This window comes from Solanum stenotomum, chromosome 1 (genome assembly GCF_019186545.1).
Source record: "Solanum stenotomum isolate F172 chromosome 1, ASM1918654v1, whole genome shotgun sequence".
Taxonomy (NCBI): domain Eukaryota; kingdom Viridiplantae; phylum Streptophyta; class Magnoliopsida; order Solanales; family Solanaceae; genus Solanum; species Solanum stenotomum.
The window spans coordinates 1,817,872-1,823,624 of NC_064282.1; positions in this window are offsets into that span (position 1 = coordinate 1,817,872).

Consider the following 5,753-nt stretch of genomic DNA (forward strand, 5'->3'; position numbering starts at 1 on the left):
AGTCAGATAACTAGCTTTGATTTATTTACACAGTCAATCGAGAAGTCAAATATAAGAGCCAACAACAAGAGCGTCATTTATTATGTTATAACTTTTAAAATAAAAATTAGTTCTAAAAAAATAAAATGTAGTTGTTCTCTTCACATATTCATATGACATCTGAATAGTTTAACGTGAAATGCACGTGCAAACACATCTGGTTAAATGACAAGAAAATACACAACAAATATCATCTATAAGGTAATATTATTGAGATACGACCAATTATATGATTGAACATCAGCAAATTGAAATAACATTATGTATTATTGCATTTAACTAATAAAAAACTTTACAGACCATCTTTATAATTCGCGTGAATAAGAGATATATATGATGATCCATATTGAACATTCACAAAAAAATCAATAATATTATTTTGTGCAAAATTTATTATTCAAACTTTCACTTAAATAAGTAATACTATTTACTAAAACATGTATTTTCTGAATTGATAATCACGTGCAGCGCACATATCGAAAAACTAGTTGATAAATATACAGCTACGGTAAATTAAATGATCAGAAAGTTCATTTCACATCATCTTGAAATAAGAGGGAAAAAAAGTCCGTAGGAGGTGCGTGTGGACACGTAATAGAAGAGCGTGGAGAGGAAATCAGAAACTCATAATTAGCTGCATTAAATAACCAGATTCGTAGTCTGTGGGATACGTGCGACAGCGGCGATGAATGTTTCTCCGCTTGTTTCGTCTCTGCCGCTTTGCTGAGTTAGAGATTTTGTGTGTAGCGTTTACCACTTGTTACGTCGTCCGATTGGACAAATAACTTTAAAATGCTTACTCCGTTCACTGTTTACTTTTCACTTAATGTTAAAAGAAATTTTCATTTTATTTGTCATTTTTGATATATCAAGAAAAAATATTTTTTTTTAGTTTTATTTTTAATATTAAATAATATTTTCTATATCATTTTTTAAAATTCAATATTAAACATTAATTAGTAGGGATAGTATAGTAAAATATTTATATCAATAATTATTATTTTAATGAATATGATAAGTCAAACAGTGACAAGTAAATGTGAACGGATGAAGTATTAATTTATTTTGCACTACTACTTGAAACTTGAAAGTTGAAACCAATACTTCCTACTTCCTCCTCCTTCGTTTCAAGTTGTTTTCAAGATGTACATATTACCCATTGAATTCGATTAGTTTAAATTAAGTTTATAAATTAAATTATACATATTAAAAATTAAATTTATATTGAAACATTGGAATATAATCAAAAAGAAATTTAAAAGCAATTTTTTTAAAAAATAAATCAATTCAAACACTCTTGTAAAAATGGCGTGAGTAATAATTATCGGAAAATAACCACCAGTGCAAGTAATAGAGTCTGTAATTATGAGTTTTTTTTGGGGTAGAGGGGTGGGGTGTGGGGGCATAGATGACAATAGTGTGAACTGTGAAGTCCATCCCCATTTTAGAAGAGCAGGACTTAGGAGTAATGAGTATATAGGCCTAAGCCAATGAAGAGAGAAACTTTTTACTGTCCAAATTATTTATATATTTTTTTTGGAAAAAATTCTTTTTGCTAGAAAATTTTATCGGAATTTGGCAATAATGATATTTTATCTATGTTATTTTATCTTTTTGAACATTTTTATCCTTTTAACTTTAATATATTTTAATTAAAAAATAAAAAAAAATCTGTTTATTTTTTATTTATTTTTTTTGTATAAACTTTTTAAATTTCTGACATCTAACATTACCTTTTTTCTTCAACAAATGGAGCACTGCCTCATGGAACATGGATAAATTCATTTAAAAATTAATTTTTGGATTAGTTATCTTTAAATTAATCTTCCTCAGTCTTAAATTTATCTTTATTATTAATTATTTTCATTTTTTAAGACATTTAATTTATCATATTAACATGTTATTATAATAAAAGTGTCATTCTATTTATTGTTGGCGTGGTAAGTCAATACTTAACAAGTAAAAATGATTGAAGGAGTATTTAAAAAGAGCTGATTTTAAAAAATATTTTTTTCAAAACCTTAGTTAAGTTGGAGTTTTTGTGATTAAAAACTTTTAAAACTTATTTTTCAAAGTTCTATATATTGAATTTGAAGCAGGAAAACTTATTTTTAACTTTATTTCCTGTATCAACTGGTTGAACTTATCTAAATTTTCACCCAGGAAATACTGCACGCAGATATTCAAAAATACTTTATGGACGTGGATTTAATGGCAACTGCGTAACGGGTGACTCCTAATTATTCTGTGCAACATCAAGTTGTGGGCTCATGGATCCATTGGGCTTCTTGTTTGGCTTCGACAAAATATGCGAAGTCCAAACAAATATGCAAGGTTTAATTTGTAAGATCCGCCCAGAGGCTAACACCAAAAATAGAAGATTTTCCGTAGCATGTGATTTCTATCATGCTTATATTTATGTGGTACAAATTCGGAGGGAAAGATGGACGACATTTCACAATTAATATGAAGATATTAAACTTTTTGATAATTTATAGTCTGAATATAATTTATTTTAGTTAATACCTTTGAAACTTAATAAGTTTTTTTAATTTTGAGACCTACTATAATACTGAATAATTTAATCGTCTGTGTAGTAACAAATTTGTAAAGAAATATCTATATCAGGGAGAAAATAGTAAAAGTTAATTTGTGTATTGAACATTCATACATTTTTATTTGTTTTGACAATATTAATGGTTTGTCAAGTCTCCAACTGCTAAAGTTGTTCACCCACTCAAAATACATATAATAGTAGTGCATAATAAGTAAGAACCGTCCCAACCATATAAGTATATAGCTTTAAGAGGACCACAGGGCACAAATGAGAGAGAGCAGAAAAAGTGAACCATGTGCAATCAAATTCTCGACAGTGTCAATGATAGAAACTCAGCATATCAATTCTTGGCTTCTACTCCTTTACTTGTATGAGTATTTCAGAGATTCCCTCACTCTCTTTTCTCTCATTTAAATAAATAAATATCATGTATAGAGATGTCAAATACATATGATGGGTTAAACCTTATACGTTGACATAATGTTTTGAAGAAATGGGAGCATGACAGTTTGAGTTGAGATTTTTGTGGTTAAGCCTCGACCCATCTAGTCCCATCTAGCTCCATCCCCACTACCACCACTAAGCATATACGTATTTTTTTGTTTTGAGATTGCACAAAAGGCAAGTCTATGATTTTAAACCAGTAGATATAAACTACTATGGTATCTACAAATGACAAATCGAAAATCTATATATTTATATAAAGCTGGAAATAGGCAAAGCTGATGTGGCATGCCTTATTGATCAGTATTGCTATTTATCTATTTTTCCATAATTTTTAATTTTTTCATCATTTTTCTATTCAATAATCTTTTTTAAAAAAAGTAACTTCCTTCCTCATTATTAGCATTTAGCATAATGAGCAATTAAATTAGGAAATTATTTATTGCTTTAGCCCACGCAGCATCGGTTACTTCTTGATGCTATTAATCACCAGTAATTAATTGGCAACATTCATTTACTTATTCATACTCTATTTTCGCATATATATACTCCTCCTTATATCTGTCATTTGAGGTCTAAGGCAAGTATTTTTCTCTTTTCTTTTATTTTATTTTATTCATGATTCATAATCCTTAATTTTTAATCTATATATATATATTATCATCATCTTATAACAGGTTAATCAATATGGAGTTTTTTTTATGTGAAGAGGCAACCAGATATTTTTTTTAATCAGTGTCATTGTTTTTTAAGTTTTTGCAAGACTTTATCATATTTTTTGTGATTGAAGTGTATTTTTGAAGTTGTTAATATATATGAATACCCATCTCTCTCACTCTCTCTCAATCTATACAATATCAAAGTTTGGTATAGACAAAGTGATGTGATATCTCTCTATCACCAATAAATTATTCATCTTTTTTCTTTTTTTATTCGGATTTTTTAATTATTTTTACTTTATTATTGCAATTCAATAAAAGGCAATGCAAAAGTGTAAAGGAAAACAAACATTCATATCCATATGATATAGAAAATCTATGTAACATAAGTTGGATAAAAAAAAAAGGGTGATGTAAAACTTAGTTTTAGCGTAAAAAAAATATTTTTTCCTTAGATTTGCAGGAAAACGTATGGATCATTTATTGCTCATTATTGTTACCTATTATTTGTCCTTATTACTTTTTCTGCATGTAATATCTCCTCAAGTCTCTCTTAATTTTTTGTTTTAATTATTTTTAATTGATAATTATTATAACCTTAACAAATATCAAGCAACATTTCAAGACTTATATAAGTCCACATCTCAACACACAAATCGCAATTGCAAGATTTAAATTTGTGTGCATCATTTTGCTCAATTTAATTAATATAAGAGATATTTACTTTTATCTCTTAATTATCGATAGACAATGTAAAATCTCAATATCGCTATATATGATTCGTATTTAACAGAGTTTGTATGAATTTCTAACGCTTTCGCATATGTATATGAGAATATGATGAAAAAAATACATTGTTCAACGCATTTTCGAAAATAATAGCAATTGATGTCACTCGAAACTAATTGGTAATAACATCGACGTTATGCGACTAAAGATAAAAAGGAAATGAAAGAAGGAACACTTAAAGGGAGAGTTATTTCAATATCTTTCATATATAATTTACAAGGCACAATAATAAATATTATCATAAGAGAAAAATAAGAATTGACGGTTAGATAAAATTAATTGGAGACTAGAGATGATGAATGTGAAGAGAAAAAGAAAGAAAGAAAGAAAAAAAGAAAGAAAGATAGATTTATTTGATTTGTAATATATATTTTTTTTAATTCTTTACAATTTTATAAAAGGAAGGTGAATGAAAAAGTAAGGATGGAAGAAGAGTGGGCAGTAGGAAAGAAGTCATGGAAAGAAAGAGAAAAAAAGAAGAAAAATGTGAATATATTTTTTATACCCTGATAAAACCAGGATAGCATGTAAATGGGACTGTTAGACAAGTTCATGTATTTATATAGTAGCTAAGTTTTTAGATTTAAATTTAAAATATAGTATATGAACATGCTAAAGATTAAATTTTCCATGAAAGGAAATAAAGTTAAATACTTATTATTAAATGTATAAAGGAAAATTATGTTTCAAATTTGTTACTCATGCATGTCAAAAAATCAATTTTATCATTCACATATTATAAAAATAAATTGTTTAAAAAACTTATTACCGCGCGAAGCGCGGCTCAATTCACTAGTCTATATATAATAGGAGAAGTAAATAGTGACACGTATCAGCACCACAAGATTTTTTAAAATACTTAAAATTAATTACATGTAACAGGATTTAATAATAAATTATTAATTAATTTTTAAAATGACTTTAAATTAGTGCCACGTGTAAGCACCACAAAAAAGCAAACTTTTGAATATTTAAATAAAAATAATGAAAAATAAAATAAAATTAAATTAAAAAACGGTTGTTAATCAACCATTTTCAAAAAATAAAAATTAAAGTTTTTAACTCTTATTAATAATAGATAAAAAGCAAAAATGTCCACTAATTAATATGGAAAAATCATTTAAATAATAAATTTATAAATTGAAAAAGTATAAATGAAAAAGAAAATCAAAAGGGTTGTGAATCAACCATTTTCAATAAATAAAAATTAAATAACTTAACTCTTAATAATAATAATAATAATAATAATAATAATAATAATAATA